Source organism: Adiantum capillus-veneris, chromosome 19 (assembly GCF_014529385.1).
Source record: "Adiantum capillus-veneris isolate H3 chromosome 19, ASM1452938v2, whole genome shotgun sequence".
NCBI classification, from domain to species: Eukaryota; Viridiplantae; Streptophyta; class Polypodiopsida; order Polypodiales; family Pteridaceae; genus Adiantum; species Adiantum capillus-veneris.
Window position 1 is genome coordinate 41,450,547 of NC_140949.1, and position 19,246 is coordinate 41,469,792.

At 45.0% G+C, this 19,246-nt stretch overlaps 1 protein-coding gene and 1 pseudogene across 1 annotated transcript in view; both read right to left on the reverse strand.

The window, feature by feature from the left end:
* LOC147433883 (uncharacterized) overlaps positions 1–19,246 on the reverse strand; it is a 58,952-nt gene that overhangs the window by 25,397 nt on the left and 14,309 nt on the right. The gene's annotated exons all lie outside the window — the stretch shown is intronic.
* LOC147433885 (G-type lectin S-receptor-like serine/threonine-protein kinase At1g34300) lies at positions 12,003–18,344 on the reverse strand (annotated as a pseudogene).

Consider the following 19,246-nt stretch of genomic DNA (forward strand, 5'->3'; position numbering starts at 1 on the left):
GTTTCACTCTCAGACTCTGCGTCCAAATGCTCTGAGAAGTGAGGCCCTCACCACTAATTTAAAGATTACAAGGGGTGCCCAAAAGCAGAGCCCCAAAAGCTTTTAAAATAAAAAGCATCAGTTCTCTCTCTCTTAGAGAGTCTTTTCTCTTTTTTTATTAAAAAAAAAAAAAGCAAAATTCGCGTCGCTCATCATTTTTTTATTTTTTATTTTAAATTCTTTTTTTTTAGCCTCCGCGATTTTCGGAAATTAGGGTTTCTGGCAAAAATTAGGGTTTTTGTTGTCCGCCACGTCATCACTTTGTGACATACCCCCCTCATGAAAGCATTGTAATCGACCGCGATTACGCCTGCGAAACCGACGAAAGCCATAAACCGTCTTAGCAGACACTGACTATTAGTACCTACGTACTAGGAACACACATCTAGCACATGTACAAAATCAACAGTCACATCACAGGACATCACATGACATTCAACATTCATTCGGATCTTAGACCATGTTTTATCGGCAATGTAGCTAGCAATCACATCTAGGTCCAATCGGGACCTCATCGATGTCCGATTGACTAACCCCTATTGCAACCATGTCTATTCGAGATCAATCAGACCAAAATGCTGCAGTCATTTCGGCTATCAATTCCTGCACTCACAAAAAGTCAAGAACAAATCAGTATCATTATCAGGAATTCCATTTCATAAAGTCATCCAGCAGAATACTGTCAGCTCTCAGTATCCCTGAAGCTCAAAGAGACATCAGTGACTTTAGTATCAAAATCAAGGCATCTGTTGACAGAGGAGTGGAGTAACTCCCCTCTTGTGCATCCCACTGCACCAGATCTCCGGCCAAGCTGAATTCTGGGTTCCGTTTGGAGTAGACTATGCTAAACCAAAGCATCGAGGTAAAGTTTCACAATCCGAGGAGTATCTGCTAGGTCCTCCTCCTCCATCCACTTCGCATCAAATGCAGGAAAGTTCTTGAACTTAACCAAGAACCGCCTTTGGACTTTACCTTTCTTCGTATCGTTATGTGCCAAAATCTGTTCAGGAACAAGGATCTCCTCGTTTTCTTCCACTTCGGGTTGCTCATCAGGCTCCCCATCATCAGGTACATCACCCTTAACAGGTTTCAAGAGACTCACATGCAATGCATTGTGAATCCTCCAAGTATCTGGCAGTTTCAATTGGAAGGAGATATCATTTATCTTGTCAGTGATCTGGAAAGGTCCGTAGTATTGCATACTAAGCTTTGGAAAAAGCCTCTCCTTTCCCTTTTTCTTTTGTAGGTGTGCCTTCTCAAAACGTAAGAGCACCCAATCATCCTCCTTCAATTTCAAGTCGCACCAATGGCGATCTGCTGTCTTTTTCTGTCGTTCTTGAGACTCCTACAAAGTCTCGCGAACCTTGGCAAAAGCCGTATCCAAATCTTGCGAATATTCATCCGCTTCAAATATCTAATCTTTCGTGCTCAGGAAGGATGGAATCTTCGCAACACTTTCAACAATCTCACATGGCGTCTTCCCCGTCGAAGAGTGTATCGTGTTATTGTAGGAAAATTCCACCAAAGGTAAGTTCTTTTCCCATTGAGTCTTGCGATCCGAGATACAAGACTTCAATAAATCTAAAATCACTGAATTGGCAATCTCAAATTGCTCATCAGTCTACAAGTGGAACGATGACGAGAACTGCAAGCGCGTGCTAATAATGCCTTCCAAAACAAACTCATAAATCTGGGGTCTCTGTCGGAGACAATCGTCTCAGACGTGCCATATAATCGGAAAATCATCGTGCTGTCATCTCCGGCCTAGAGAACAAACGGCTCTCGTAAGCTATGACATGGCCTTCCTGCATCAAGACCGCACCCAGACTACGACCATAAGCATCACAAAATACTTCAAATGACTTCTGCAAGTCCGGCAAAGTCAAATCTGGTCCTGTAGTCAATTTCTCTTTCAATGTCTCAAAGGCAATCACCTCTGTGGATCCCCACGAGGAAGGTACTCCTTTCTGTGTCAAGATATGCAAAGGGGAAGCAACCTCTGCAAACTTTCGTATGAACCGCCTGTAGTACAAACACAGTCCCAAGAAGCTTCTAACTTCATGGGCATTCCTCAAGTCGGGCCAATCACGGATAGTCTCTATCTTGGCCGGATCCATTTGCACTTCTGCTGCTGACACAATGTGTCCCAAAAAGTGTATCTCTGGTAGGAAAAAATCACTTTTCTTTGCATTAATCACTAATGTGTGATCTCGTAATGCCTGAAAGACTTGAAGCAGATGATCTCTGTGTTTTGCCTCATTCTTGAAGAAAACAATGATGTCGTCAAAGAAAGTGCCAACAAATAGCATGTACTCTCGAAAAATCCTGTCCATCATCCGGTTAAATGTCGCAGGAGCATTGGTTAAGCCAAAAGGCATCACCAAAAACTCAAATAACCCAAAAGTCGTCCGAAAAGTTGTCTTGTAGACATCTCCTGGCGCTATCCTGATCTGATGATATCCACTCTTCAAGTTAATCCTCCTAAAGCACGAGGATCCCTATCGAGTATATCATCGATCCTAGGAATCGAAATCTGTTCTTGATGGTGATTTCGTTGAGAGTGCTATAATCGATGCACATTCTCCAAGATCCGTCTTTCTTCAAAACCAACAACACTCGAGAGCAATACGGTGAAGTACTAGGCTGGACAAGACCCTTTTCCAAGAGGTCTTTCACTTGGTTCATAATCTTTTCATTCTGTACTCGGCTCACACGGTAAGGTGGCCGACTCGGTTGCGTGCTTCCAGGTATCAGATCAATGGTTTGATCTTCAGACCCTCTAAAAAGCAATCGGCATGAGTGTGGAGAAAAATCTTTGCGTTCTTTTGATCAGGTCAAAACATATTCAACCTTTATCCATCGTTCAGTTCTCTCCCAAAAGAATGAGTAAGAAACTGAAGTTCATCAAGTACAATCTCTAAGCCCTTCAATTATCAAAGTCGCTTTCTCGACCCGGTAGTCAACCACGGCGTAGTTCTTGTGGTACCAAGGGATCCTGAGTAGAACGTCGATCGCGTGCCCTGAACACTTCTGTCATTGCAAACGAAGTTTGCCAATGCTCGGTGTAATGGCAACATCCCATCCGGGTGCTAGTCAAACTACCTCCGCCTCTGGCGTCAGTCTGTCGGCCGTAATTCCAAATCGAGCCGCCAATTCCAAGTGAAAAGAAGTTGGCCTTGGCTCCTTCAAAAGAGCTTCCTGATCCTTCACTTTGCCCCAAAAGCGGCAAAGTTTGTACTTCATTCATTAGATTCGGTACAGGTCCCACGCCATGTGGTATCAGTTTTGCTTTTCTATCTGCCTTTTCTGCCACATTCCTCAGCTGCTCTCGAACTCTCAGGCCTGTCGTCATCTTATCATTCTGTTCTTTCTGTGCCTTTTTAGGGCACTTCGCGGAGATATGTCCATGTTCCCCGCATCCAAAGCACTTCCCCTCTCTAATGAAGCGAGCTCTCTCCTCAAGAGTAAGCTTGGGTCGTGCATCCTTTTTCTCTGGGTTGCTCTTTTTCTTTCTACTTTCATTCCCAGAAGTCTGTTCGGCTCGTTGTGTCATGGCCTCATCTGTGGGGTAGGTCAGACTGCCAGAGTGAATGGCAAAGCCCCCCTTCGCATGACTCATCAACTCATGAATAGAAGCCGACTTCTGTTCCAAGCAGTGATCTCGGATGTCTGTAGGTAGACCCAAGGTAAACCGCTCATTCTGTTCTCTGAACGAGATCTTCTTAAATGAAGAGGCGGGTAGAAAAGAGCTCCAGAATCTTTCACAATAAGCATCGATTGTATGTTTCTTGGTCATCCGAAGATGGTTCCAAGCAGCTCGTTCATCTCGTTCATATTCTTGCGTCAACCAAGAAGAAATAAAAAGCTTCTTAAATTTCAGCCATTTAACTGGCGCAGTCTTGTTTAAGAGAAGCGTGGACCACCAAGTACGAGCATTCCCCTTAAAGTAAGAGGCAGCTCTCCGAATCTTGGAGTGCTCTGAATAGCGTCCTCCCGCGAAAGCGATGTCAAACTGCTGTATAAAAGACAAAGCCTTCGAAGCATCTAAGTATCCTGAAAAAGTATCAAACTTGATCGAGTGGCCACCTTCCTTAAACTCTCAGACTTTCTTGCTTTTATCTTCGAGAAAGTCATACTGGTTGGCTTTGTAAAAATTCTTCTTGCTCGCATAAAAGTTTCCGTCATCGGAATCTGAGCTGTCTGTAGACGAGTCCTCAGTAGAACTGTCAGTCTCTAGGCGAGATGTAGCCTTCTTTGCCTTTTTCTTGCCCTTTCCGAAGCTTTGTTTCTTGCTTCGCTTTTTACCTTTTCTGTCTTCTTCGCTCGAATCTGAAGAGCTAGAAGAACTGTCAGAAGAAGAAGAAATGGGTACTCCTTCAAATCGAACACGCTTCTTCTGTTTCTTTGCCTTGTCAAAAGTCAACTGACGACCCAAATATCCCGGGAAGTCAGCGCTTTTCTTCTGCTTTTTTGCCGTGTTTGTTTGGCTTTCTTTTGCGCGTCAAAAAGCTGAGCAATCCGTGCATCAACCACCTCTTCTAATTCCTTCTCTGAATATTTCTTGTGAGTAGAAGGTTTCTTGAGAGTGGGTGTAGTGGTTTTCTGCCACTGCTCACGCACTTCTTGAAAAGAAGTCTCGCTCATATATTTTGCAAATTTTGGATCCGTCACAAAATTGAGCATCATCTTCATTGCATCGCCGATCAACTGGCGACGCTCCATCTCTCGCCGCTCCGCCTGAGTAGGCCGAGGCGGGCCATACTCTCTGTCTGAATCTTCGTTGTGATCCCAGCCCGCATCTCCAAATGCAGAGGGAGTCGACTGATCCTTGATGAAGCCGGTGCCGCGGAAAAAAAATTGGGGATCGGATTTCCCGTAGAAGAGAAATCGGCCGTGCTCTGATACCACTGTAACAGACTTGGACACTCCAAGTCAAGAATCAACCGCGACAGCACCAAATAACCACTTCAAAACAATTCACAGATCACAATAGATTTGCACTGGCCCGGCTAAGTTCCGTGCCTAGAGATATTGGCCCCAAAGATTGGCGCCCCTTTCGGTATTTCTTTTTATATTAATCAGATCAAAGTACAAGAGAGTGGCTAGGGTTTTACTCTCAGACTCTTCGTCCAGATGCTTTGAGAAGTGAGGCCCTCACCACTAATTTAAAGATTACAAGGGGTGCCCAAAAGCAAAGCCCCAAAAGCTTTAATAATAAAAAGCGTCAGTTCTCTCTCTCTCTTAGAGAGTCTTTTCTCTTTTTTTATTAAAAAAAAAAGTAAAATTCGTGTCGCTCGTCCTTTTTTTTTTTTTTTTTTTTCAGCCTCCGCGATTTCCGGAAATTAGGGTTTCTGTTGTCCGCCACGTCATCACTTTGTGACATTTGCCCTTATTTTTACCGATTAGGGAAACTGTATTTTTCTAGCCCTGGGGACGAGTATCTTTCTTTTTCTGAAACTTCCCTTTTCTTCTGTTGTCATTTGTCGAATTTTGTCCGATCCTTCGTGTCATCAGTTGATTAGTTGGATAAGTCAGGTTACCCGAATGCATAGCAAACCCTTGCTTAGCATGTCCCATCAGCTGCTATATGAACTCGGACTTCTGTAGTAAGCAGTAATCTTGAATCTCTTTGGGAAGTCCACAGCAAAATCGCTCGATTTGCTGCTTAAAACTGATCTTTTTAAAAGAAGAGGCAGGTAGAAAAGCACCCCAAAATCTCTCGCAATAAAGATCCAAAGTGTCTCCCTTGGTCATCCGAAGATGATTCCAAGCTATAATCACATCACATTCATACTCTTGAGTGAGCCAAGAGGAAATAAAAAATCACTTGAATTTTAGCCACTGAAGAGTGGACCACCATGTTCGTGCATTTCCATTCAGATAAGATGTTGCCCTCCTAATCTTTGAGTGCTCTAAGTAGCGCCCTCCAGAAAAAGCTATGTCAAATTGCTGAATAAAAGCTAGGGCCCTGTGAGCATCTCGAAAACCTAAAAACGTATCAAATTTTAGTGCTTGTCCACCCTGGAATTCTTTGGTCTTCTTGCTCTTATCCTCAAGAAAGTCGTATTGATTGGCTATATAAAAATGCTTCCTTTTTTAATAAAACATTTGGTCATCATAGTCCGAACTCTCGGAAGAGGATGAATCCTGCTTGGATGTGTCAGAGAATTTTCGAGATCGATCTGCTCTTCTTAGCCTTCTTCTTGTTCTTACCGTATCTCTGAGTCTTTCTTCAGTTCCTGCTCTTCCGGTCCTCATCACTAGAATCAGAGCAGTTGTCTGAACTGTCAGAAGAAGACGAGGATGAGTTGAAAACACCCTCAAAACGTATGTGCTTCTTTGGTTTTCGTGCATTTGCAAAAGAAGACTGACGACCCAAGTAACCAGGGTAGCCTGCTCCCTTGCTACGTTTCTTCGTATGCTTCGTGGACCCCAAAAGTTGGTTGACTCGTCTTTTATTGGGTTCATCTTTGGAGAACATCCGTGGAACATGAGCTTTCTTCAAAGCTGAATATAAGCGCGAATCGGTGGCCGTATGTCACAAATTGTTGACGTGGCAAGCCACTCAAGAACGGAGCCAACCTGCAGATCCCAGCCAAGAAGCCTAAACCCTAGAAGTAGCAGAAGAAGTTCCCACCAACTTATGCGACCCCGTCCAATGGGCCCAAGTGACACAAAAAATAAATAAAGTTGGACCCACACACACACACACACACACACAGATAGCATAGAAATTGATGACGTGGCAAACAACACGAAATTCCGCAATTGCGATGACTGTGCTGACGTGGAACCTATACAGAATTCCACAATTTGCATCGACTCTGCTAACATGGCAGCTGTACGGATTTCCGCAAAACGCGCTGGCAGCTTTTGGGTGCTACGCTTTTAAGTCTGATGCATTTGAGTTTGTATGCTTTTCATGTAACTGCTTTTCAAGGCCCAGGGCCTTTAAATATGTGCAGAGGGCTCATTCTCTGACACACTTCAGTACAAAGGTGCAGAGGGTGGAGTACAGACATAGTACTGAGTTCAAGTAATATAAAGAAATACCGAAAGAGGCGCCAAGGTTTGGGGCCAATACTCTCTGGGGTGGAATTGCCGCCACTCCCCGTCTTGTGTTGTCTATCTCTTTCAGTTCAGTTGTTATTGAAGTGCTAAAAGTCTGTTCAGTCTGTTCTTTTCCGTTGGCACGTGGTGCCCGTCCCATGACAGTGGTATCAGAGCTTCAAGCGTGTGCTTTTCTCAAAGCATATCGGTCCCACCAAAGAGCAGACAGAGCAAACCGGCGCTTCCCAAGTCTATTGGAATATAATTTAAAGAATCTTCGTGCTACTTCCACCCTTACTTCCTCGCGCATCGGGCGCGCTCCCATCTTCACCGCTCTGTCTTAAAGGGCATAAGCCATAAAGAACCCAAGACATGGCGTTCATGGATTCAGCACAATACTTGCAGTTTCTCCTCGACGAGCTTCGCGACATTCTTTCGCGACATCCTCAGCAAAATCTTCCGATGTTGCAAAGTTTTCAACAATTTTTGAATTACATGTTACCCCCTCAGATGCCCCAGGTGATACCACCTCCTCCAGCACCAGAAAGTACCAAAGCTTCCAACCGGAAACCTTCCCAGTTGTCTGTTCCGATTCCGATCGGGGGAGTCTTCAGGAATATGGTGCAGCCATCTGACCCTAATCTAGTGCAACTGCCTTTGGTCACAATCGTTGCCCCCAGGCTACAATGGTTGGAGCCCATATGGATACCCTTATTATCCATACCCGGGATACCCACCTAACCAACCAAAAGATTTCAAGGATTGCGGCGCAACAGTCAAAGTTTTTACTTTTTTCAAGGTGAAAGATTGGAAGAAAGCATTGCAGTTCCTACAACAATTTGACAACATCTATGCTTTGGGAAACTATACAGAAGAATCCAAGATTTCTCGAGCAACGGGATTTCTTAAAGATAATGCTATGCAGTGGTGAAGTTCAATTGCGACACAACCGCATGCTCCAAGGACTTGGCAAGATTTCAAGACAGTATTTACATACAGTTATATGACTTCTTTGTTTGAAGTCCGGATCTTGGCAGAATAGGGCAATTTCAAAATGCTTGCCACAGAGACCATGGACGACTATAACCAAAGGTTTCTCGGCGTATACCTTCCGGTATCCTTCTTTAGGTTCGTTCCCTTGGAGGCCCAATGCGAGCGATACACCATTGGACTACCATCACCATTGCACGAATATTCTCTCCAAGCAAGTCTCCACCATGCAAGAGCTTATGGGCCATGCTGCGGTCAGCTACAAACTGATGAAGGGAAAGCTAGAGTTTACCACAAAAGAACCTCCGGCCACTAACCACGACTCTTGGCATCATAAAACAGCTTCTCGAGATTCTCGTGAAAGTCAACTGCAAAGGCCTCATTTGACACCTCAACAACAAGACACCTTACTACAAGAAGGCCGATGTTTTAGATGCTTTCAGACAGGACATAACTATTTTGGTTGTCCCCAACACACTGACAGACCAACGGAGCCGACGGTCGACAGAAACCCAGGACCATCTCCAGCCAAACGAGCTAAACCGGCCATTGGATTAGTTCCTGACATCTATGGCATACACCTTGAGAGTACAAATGAATTGTGTCGAGCATATGGCAAAGTCAACGGCTTGAAATCTCTAATTTTCTTGACCCAAGAGCTACCGAAAACTTCATCCATCCCGAATTCCTAAAGCAGATGGGCTTTGATTATGATCCACAGGGTGGTGAAATTGAAGCCCAGTTAGTCACCGGTCAAACCCAGAAAGTGGTACCTGTCATTGGTGCTCTTCCAGTGACCATCCAAGGATATCAAGGAAAAGCCGATTTCCACATAATGAAGTTGGGCAATCGCGACGTTCTCTTGGGCATGCCTTGGCATGACAAGAATGATGGGGCTCTCCAGGTTCGGAACCGAACCATCACCATGATGCAGAAGGACAAGCCAGTCGTCCTCAAAGTTCAGTTGTCCGAACAAAACCCTGAATGAACTCTCTAGTTGTTTTATAGTTAGATACTTTTGAGCTCTGTTTGAGAAAGTATTGTTTGAAAATTTGTTTGAAATGGATGGTATCTATTTTAAACCTGTCTTGGTGCCGATTTGAATTGTCTAACTTTGGTTTTAATACCGTTTTCAATGATTGGTGATTTTACTCCTAGGTAGAGTATTGAGAAATGATGCTTAAGAATGCTTGTTCATGCTCATGGCCCAGACCCTTGTGGTTATTTGCGGGGGGAGTATTGAATGTTTGAAAAGTGTTGTATTTTACTATGGCCCGGACCCTTGTGGCTATTTACGGGGGGAGTATTATGAGCAGTGGTTACTCTCAGCACCTCCAAACAACGCAAGTTGCGGCCTAGGGTTTGGTTGTAAAAGGCCTCTATATCTCATGGCCCGGATCTTCTTAGGTTATTTGCGGGAGGAGTGATAAGGGAGTTGTTGAACAGCTCATGGCCCGGACCAACATGGTTATTTGCAGGGAGTGTTTATCGGCGGCTTTATGTTTCTATGTCTTGTAACATGCATATGTGAGCATTTGTGTTGCATTGTGATGTGCCAACCACTAAATATTCCTTATTGGATGAGATACTTCTGGAAAACCAACAACCCAAAATATCAAGAGCTCCAATATGGAATGAGACTCCTTATTGGATGAGATTCTTCTAGGAAGCCAACGACCCACAAAATCAAGAGTTCCGATTTGGAATGAGAAAACTGATTGTCCCTCCGAATGTCCCTCGGGTTGTTTTGCAGATATGCTGTAATCGCGGACAATTACTTTCTTTCAAGAAGAGGGGATGTCACAAACTGCTGACGTGGCAGGCCACCCAAGAACGGAGCCAACTGCAGATCCCGGCCGAGAAGCCTAAACCCTAGGAGCAAAAGAAGTTCCCACCAGCTTATGGGACCCCGTCCGATGGGGCCAAAGTGACACAAAGAATAAATAAAGTTGGACCCACACACACACACACAGATAGCATAGAAATTAATGACGTGGCAAACAATACGAAATTCCGCAATTTGCGATGACTGTGCTGACATGGCAACTGTATAGAATTCCACAATTTGCGATGACTCTGCTAACATGGCAGCTGTACGGATTTCCGCAAAATGCGCTGGCAGCTTTTGGGTGCTACGCTTTTGAGTCTAATGCTTTTGAGTTTGTATGCTTTTCATGTAACTGCTTTTCAAGGCCCAGGGCCTTTAAATATGTGCAGAGGGCTCATTCTCTGACACACTTCAGTACAAAGGTGCAGAGGGTGGAGTACCGGCATTGTACTGAGTTCAAGTAATATAAAGAAAGATCGAAAGGGGCGCCAAGGTTTGGGGCGAGTACTCTCTGGGGTGGAATTTCCGCCACTCCCCGTCTTGTGTTGTCTATCTCTTTCAGTTCAGTTGTTATTGAAGTGCTAAAAGTCTATTCAGTCTGTTCTTTCCCGTTGGCACGTGGTGCCCGTCCCATGACACCATACGCCATCGGGAATCCATCTCATCAATAGGGTGTCGGGTCAAAAATTTCGCGTATTGGGGATCTTTCGAATACCTTAGCACAAGCATCAACCTACTGTTGACGTTGCATCTCCATTCGTTCATACTCCGTAGGCCGCGGTGACCCATACTCTTTGTCTGGTCGTCCATTAGAATTTTCCGTGCTTTCAGAGTTGTCGGGTGGGCTGTCTGATTCTTGTGAAATTCGTCACCTGAATCCATGTGTGTCGCAATAAAAGAGATCGGCTTTTCCCGATGAAAGGAAAAATCGATTGAGTTCTGATAGCATTGTAACAAACTTGGACACCCCAAGTCGAGAATCTAGCACGACACACGAGAGCATCACTTAAAAACACTTCACAAACTTAGTCACAATTCAATTGAGTCGACATAGCCCAGCGTAGGTCTGTGCCCAGAGGTATTGGCCCCAAAATCTGGCGCCCCTTTCGGTTTTTTTTTTTTTGTATTAATGCTTGAGGATCCTCTCTACTGAGTTGCTCGTCAGCAAACTGAGTCCAAGAGGCCCTCTCAATAAGGCCCATGGCCTCTCACAAAAGCACTACATGAAAAGCTTCAAACTCGAAAGCTATTGGCCCAAGAGCTGCCAACAGAAAACGTGAAAATCCATGCGTTGTGCCACGTCGGCACCTGTCAACACATTTCGCGGAAATCCGTATGGCTGTCCACATCAGCATGTCAGCGCGTTTTTCGGGCGTCCATATAGCTGTCCACATCATCAATTGGGACTGCCACATTGTCACAAGCCGGGCACCACGTGCCAATAGAAAAGAACAGACTCAACAGACTTATAACACTTCAATAACAACTGAATTGAGAGAGAGAGAGAGAGAGAGACGACACACGACACGGAGTGGCGGAATTCCACCCCAGAGAGTATTGGGCCCAAACCTTGGCGCCCCTTTCGGTATTTCTTTATATTGCATCAACACAGTACAAGTCGGCACTCCAGACTCTACACCTTCTCCTGGAAGCATGCCAGAGAATGAGCCCTAGCCTCATATTGAAAGGCCCTTGGCCTGAAAAGCAATTACAGTAAAAAGCCTTTAAAACTCAAAAGCTTCTGGTCCAAAAGCAAAGCCAAAAAGTTGCCAGCGTAAATCACGGAAATCCGTACAGCCTGCCATGTCATCGGCCAGCGCAATTTTCGGAAATCTCCCTGCTGCCCTTAGGGTTAGGGTTAGGGTTTCTACAGTTTTAGGGTTAGGGTTTCCAAAATTAGGGTTTGCAGGTTTTAGGGTTAAGGTTTCCAGAATTAGGGTTTGCAAATTTTAGGGTTAGGGTTTTCAGAATTAGGGTTTCAGCAGTTAGGGTTTCTGCTCTTGGACAACCACGTCATCACTTTGTGACACTTCTTTTGTTACTTGTTCTTCTTAGGGTTTAGGCCCCTCGGTCGGTAGCTCCGTTCTTCAGTAGGTCAACATATCAGTAGTTTGTTACACACGTCATCGGTTTGAGACATTATGTCACAATGCAGAATACAATTTAAGCATTCTTCATGCAAGTAATGTATTCCCCGTGCAAGGCCCAAAACATATTTCAAACCTTGTGCCCCAATCAAGAGCATCGATTTGGGCGCTGTTCCTGCCAGGCTGAAAGAGTATCTAATCAAGGGTCCCATTTTCCATAAGCTCATACACCAAGAATCTGTGGGTTCCCTCAGAGCAGAAGCCAACCAGACGTAGCAAGTTGATGTGATGAATGTGACCGAGCGTCACAATTTCTGCGCGGAATTGCTTTCCTTGCTTTGAAACACCTTCTAATTGCTTAATCGCAACCATTGTACCATCCGGCAGCTTCTGTCACAAGGCGGGCACCACGTGCCAATATAAAAGAGCAGATTGAACAGACTTTTAGCACTTAAATAGCAACTGAACTGAAATAGAGAGAGACAACACACGACACGGAGTGGCGGAATTCCACCCCAGAGAGTATTGGCCCCAACCCTTGGCGCCCCTTTCGGTGTTTCTTTATATTGTATCAACACAGTACAAGCCGGTACTCGAGACTCTGCACCTTCTCCAGGAAGCATGCCACAGAATGAGCCCTAGCCTCATATTTAAAGGCCCTTGGCCTAAAAAGCAGTTTACAGTAAAAAGCCTTCAAACTTAAAAGCTTCTGGTCCAAAAGCAAAGCCAAAAAGCTGCCAACGTAAATCACAGAAATCCGTACAGCCTGCCACGTCATCACGCCAGCGCAATTTTTGGAAATCTGCCACGCTTTCCTTAGGGTTAGGGTTAGGGTTTTCAGAATTAGGGTTTGCAGATTTTAGGGTTAGGGTTTCCAAAATTAGGGTTTCATTCTTTAGGCTTTGACACGTCAGCAGTTTGTTACATCTCCCCATCTTGAAAGAGAGTAATCGTCCCCGATTACAGCATATCTGCAAAACAACTGAAGTTAGCTCAAAAATTTCCCAGGGTCATTCCGAGGGACAATTAAGGAGTTAGCTTTTCCTTTCTGCTCTTTTGATCAAGGAGTTAGCTTCTCCTTTCAGCTCTTTTGATCAAGGAGTTAGCTTCTCCTTTCTCCAAATCGGAAATCTTGATATTCTGGCGTAGTAAAATTAGCCATCACACCCAGACCGTACTGATCTTCCACGGGTTTCTTCATGCACTAAAATTGCATACCCAGGCAATCTCATCCAATTAGGAATATTCAATGGTTGGAGCATCAATGCAACACAAATGCTCACATATGCATGTTACAAGACATAGAAACATAAAGCCGCCGATGAACACTCCCCCCGCAAATAACCATCCAGGTCCAAGCCATGAGCTGTTCAACGACTCCCTCATCACTCCTCCCGCATAACCTAACAAGGTCCGGGCCATGAGATATAGAGGCCTTTTACAACCAAACGCTCCCCATACCACAGCCTGCGTCGTTTGGAGGTGCTGAGAGTAACCACTGCTCAGACTTCTTAATACTGCCCCCGTAAATAACCATGCAGGTCCGGGCCATGAGTAAAAACAACAATTTTTAATCATTACTACTCCCCCCGCAAATAACCACAAGGGTCCGGGCCATGAGTAAAAACAACAATTCTCAATCATTCAATACTCTCCCCGGCAAATAACCACAAGGGTTCGGTCCATGAGTATGAACAAGCATTCTCAAACATCTTTTCTCACTACTCCACCTGGGAGTAAAATCACCAATCATTGAAACCAGTATTAAACCAGAGTTAAACAATTCAAATCGGCACCAAGACAGGTTCAAAATAGATACCATCCATTTCAGACAAATTTCAAACAAAGCTTCAAACACTACTTTCTCAAACAAAGTTCAAAAGTATCTAACTATAGAACAACTAGAGAGTTCATTCAAGGTTTTGTTCGGACAACCGAACTTTGAGGACGACTAGCTTGCCCTTCTGCATCACAGTGATGGTTCGGTTCCGGACTTGGAGAGTCGCATCATTCTTGTCATGCCAAGGCATGCCTAATAGAACGTCACAATTGCCCAACTTCATGATGTGGAAATCAGCTTTTCCATGATAATCTTGAATAGTCACTGGAAGAGAACCAATGAGCGGTACTACTTTCTGAGTTTGCCCTGTGGCTAGCTCAGCTTCAATTTCTCCACCCTCTGCATCATAATCAAAGTCCATCTGCTTCAAGAATTGTGGATGGATAAAGTTCTGTGTATCCTGGGTCAAAGAAAATTAGGGCTTTCAAACCGTTGACTTTGACATATGCTCGACACAATTCATTTGTACTTTCAAGGCGTATGCCATAGATGTCAGGTACTAATCCAATGGCCGGTTTAGCTCGTTTGGCTGGAGATGGTCTTGGGTTTTTGTCGACCGTCAACACGGGAGTCGGCTCCGCAGGTCTGTCAGTGCATTGGGGACAACCAAAATAGTTATATCCTATTTGAAAACATCCAAAACATCGGCCTTCTTGTAGTAAGGTGTCTCGTTGTTGAGGTGTCAAACGAGGCCTTTGTGGTTGACTTTCACGAGACTCTCGAGAATTTGTTCGTTGTTGCCGAGAGTTGTGATTAGTGGCCGGAGATTCTTCTGTGGTAAACTCTAGCTTTCCCTTCATCAGTTTGTAGCCGACCGCTGCATGGTCCATAAGTTCTTGCATGGTAGAGACTTGCTTGGATAGACAATATTCCTGCAATGGTCATGGTAGTCCAATGGTGTATCGCTCACATTGGGCCTCCAAGGGAACAGATCTAAAGAAGGACACCGGATGGTACACATCGAGAAACCTTTGGTTATATTCGTCCATGGTTTCAGTGGCAAGCATTTTCAAGTTGCCCCATTCTGCCAAAATCCGCACTTCAAACATAGAAGTCATGTAACTACGTGCAAAAACTGTCTTGAAAGCTTGCCAGGTCCTTGGAGCATGCGGTTGTGTCGCGATTGAACTCCACCATTGCATAGCATTATCTTTAAGAAATCCCGCTGCTCGAGAAATCTTGGATTCTTCTGTATAGTTCCCTAAAGCATAGATGTTGTCGAATTGCTGTAGGAACTGCAATGCTTTCTTGCGATCTTTCACCCCGAAAAAAGTGAAAAATTTGATTGTTGTGCCACCATCTTTGAAATCTTTGGGTTGGTTTGGCGCAGATCCCGGGTATGGATAATAAGGGTATCCATATGGGCTCCAACCATTGTACCCTGGTGGCGGTGGTGGTGGAGGTGGGGGCAATGGCCGTGGCAAAGTGGGTCAAATGGCTACACCATATTCCTGAAGACTCCCCCGACTGGAACCGATGGTTGAGAAGGTTGCTGGTTGGAAGCTCTCGTACTTTCTGGTGCCGGAGGAGGAGGTATCACCTGGGGCATCAGAGAGAGTAACATGTAGTTCAAAAATTGTTGAAAACATTGCAGCATCGGAAGATTCTGCTGAGGATGCCGCGAAAGAATGTCCTGGAGTTCGTTGAGCAGGAACTGCAAATATTCTGTTGAATCCATGAATTCCAAGTATTGGGTTCTTAATTGGCTTATGTCCTGTAAGACACTGCGGTGAAGACGGGATGAAGTAAGGGTGGGAGTGGCTAATAAGTCCAGGTTCGAGGGCGAAGATACCTCAAATGTCTGCTCTTTGGTAGGACCGGTATGCTTTCAGAAAAGCACACGCCTGATGCTCTGATACCACTGTCACAAGGCGGGCACCACGTGCCAATATAAAAGAGCAGACTAAACAGACTTTTAGCACTTAAATAGCAACTGAAATGAAATAGAGAGAGACGACACGCGACACTGAGTGGCAGAATTCCACCCCTGAGAGTATTGGCCCCAACCCTTGGCGCCCCTTTCGGTATTTCTTTATATTGCATCAACACAGTACAAGCCGGTACTCGAGACTTTGCACCTTCTCCAGGAAGCATGCCAGAGAATGAGCCTTAACCTCATATTTAAAGGCCCTTGGCCTAAAAAACAGTTTACAGTAAAAAGCCTTCAAACTTAAAAGCTTATGGTCCAAAAGCAAAGAGCTGCCAGCGTAAATCACGGAAATCCGTACAGCCGCTACGTCATCACGCCAGCGCAATTTTCAGAAATCTGCCACGCTGTCCTTAGGGTTAGGGTTAGGGTTTCTGCAGTTTTAGGGTTAGGGTTTCCAGAATTAGGGTTTGCAGATTTTAGGGTTAGGGTTTCCAGAATTAGGGTTTCATTCTTTAGGTTTTGACACGTCAGCAGTTTGTTACAGCTTCCCTTCGTACACAATTCCGAAACCCCCTGCTCCAAGCTTGTGGGTAAAGTTTTCGGCCGCAACTTGCACCTCTTGGTATGAGAATGCCAATGGAGATCTTGAAACAGACTCTAGATCTTTATGAATCCTCATATATTTTAGTTTCTTTCTAGCTTTCAAGAGGGCCATATACGCAGCAGCAAAGCATAAAGCTTGGGCCCCGACGAGCACCATTAAGGTTATAACTGGAAATGCTTTATACCCTTTCCTGATGGATGTTACAGTTGAGGACAAGCGGTTGAAAGAGCGATTGGGAGCTCCAATTAGTTGCTATGTCCTCTGGAGGGCTGAAAAGAGGGGTCATGGTTGGACATTTTGAGAAACACTTTGTGTTTTTGAGACCCCACATACTTCCCATTTCGCACCTCTTTCTTCGGCCAGCAGCACCGGTGCTCATCCAATTCCCAATACACGGCTGCCATGCATGAACAAACTTGTAAGCACTGGCCTTTGCATTCCTTTATCGACAGATTTGTGAGATCCCTAAAGTCACCTGAAGGAAAGTCCACATTCTCAATCACTGCATACTTGATGTGCATGCTGCAATCAGGGTTGATTTCGTAAACTCGTTCGCGTCCGCTGTAAAGGAGGGTTGCATCCTTGATATTATATCCTTGCTGGCATACACATGTGGGTTGCGGATTATACAGACAAAGTTACAAACACCGTACTCTCCCCAAATTCTCACACACATCAGTAAATGCCATCTATAAGATTTTCCAATCTGCACAGACACATCCCAAACTTGCATGCGAAGGTTGCCATCGACATCAAGGTATGTCGATAAGGACCCCTGGATAATGAATGATGGGGACATTGTTATGGTCGATCCCACAAGGTCGAACCAGAATGAGGTGGTGTTCCCCAGTCCTTCCAATAAACTGTGGGTTGCAAGCTAGAGGAGAGCTGGAGACTCCAGCAGCCTCCCTTTGTACACAGGTCTGAAACCTCCTGCTCCAAGCTTGTGGGTAATTGCAGCTTGCACCTCCTGGTATGAGAATACCATTGGAGATCTTGAAACAGACTCTAGATCTACATGAATCCTCATATATTTTAGTTTCTTTCTAGCTTTCAAGAGGGCCATACACGCAGCAGCAAAGCGTAAAGCTTGGGCCCCGACGAGCACCATTAAGGTTATAACTGGAAATGCTTTATACCGTTTCCTGATGCATGTTACAGTTGCGGTGTTGTTAAGGAGGACAGGCGTTTGAAAGAGCGATTGGGAGCTCCAATTAGTTGTTGTGTCTGCTGTAGGGCTGAAAACAGGGGTCATGATTGAACATTTTGAGAAAGACTTTTGTGTTTTTGAGACCCCACATACTTCCCATTTCGCTCCTCTTCCTCCAGCCAGCAGCGCCCATACTCATCCAATTCCCAATACACAGCTGCCATGCATCAACAAACTTGTAAGCACTGATCTTTGCATTCCTTTACCGACAGATTTGTGAGATCCATGATGTCACCCGTAGGGAAGTCCACATTCTCAATCACTGCACACTTGATGGGCGTGCTGCAATCAGGATTGATTTCGTAAAGTCGTTCGCATCCGCTAGAAAGGAGGGTTAAATCCTTGACATTATATCCATACACATGTGGGTTGCAGATTATAGAGACAAATGCCATATTCTCCCCAAAGTCCGTGAATGCGATCACACACATCAGTAAACGCCGTCCATAAGATTTTCCATTCTGCAGAGACTGCATTCCAAGCATGCATGCGAAGGTTGCCATTGACATGAAGCATAAGCCTGCATGTCGATGAGGACCCCTGGATAATGAATGGTGGGGAGCTATGCATTGTTATGGTCGATCCCACAAGGTCGAACCAGAATGAGGTGATGTTTCCCCGGTCCATCCAATAACCTGTGGGTTGCAAGCTAGAGGAGAGCTGGAGGACTCCAGTGGAGTAGTCAAAGCCAAGGGTTTGACAGGATTGTGCTCATAATGAACAGGTGAAACAGGTCTACGTTTTCGCAGCCAAAAATTAGCCCTTGAATCTTCTCACATTGGGTGTGCAAATGACCTCCAGATATTTCCCCATATGCAGCCCACATCGAATCAATTCCGATTGGTGGATCAGATGAACCCCGGAGGTGCTTTATGTTGAAAAGTAACTGGGGCAGTAACCTCCCTAGGACTTATAGTCAAGTTATCGTGTGCATTGAGATATAGCACCTGTTGAACATTCCATTTATGCAATGAAAAGCAAATACCACTCCCGTAATGGGGTGGGGCCCCCCTGAGAGGGTTGCTCTATAATTCTCTATAACGAATCTCCCATCTCTTCTCATAGGCCTGCCTATCTACATTGAGAGATCACTCTCTTCATACAATTCCGCACTCATTTTGAAATAGGAACCATTGTTAGATTCTTCATCTCCAGATGCTTTGCACCCTACCTACAAGCTTCACACACATCACGTGCACTGGCCCTTGGTTGTGGGTTGGCCACCCGTACACCTGCTGGACAGGGATCTTCAGGCACATTTAGGGTTTTTCTCAGCACTTTGCCCGGCTATTCTAGTCCTTTTCCATTTTTTCCTCATTTATGGGTTTTTTGTGCATGGTCGTTGGGTTTCTAGTCTGCCCTACCTATTCCCTATTCTCCTATATATAGAGGAGGGGGGGGGATGCACTCTCCCATTCATATCTTGCCATCTTGTACATAGCAGTTTTTGCCATCTAGAGTTATTAGGGCTTGCCAGCCTTTTCCATCTATCTCTTGTGTGTCCATCGCCATCGTCTCTCTCTCTCTCTCTCTCTCTCTCTCTCTCTCTCTCTCTCTCTCTCTCTCTCTCTCTCTCTCTCCGCTGCTCACTCTGAAATGGTATTAGAGCTCTAGGCCTAGATCAGCCATCACCTACACCTGGGAGGACTCTGCGGAGATTTTCATCGCGAAGAAGTGCTTCATCTCCATCAGCATTTTTTTTGGGACCAGCATTTTTTGCTTCAGCCC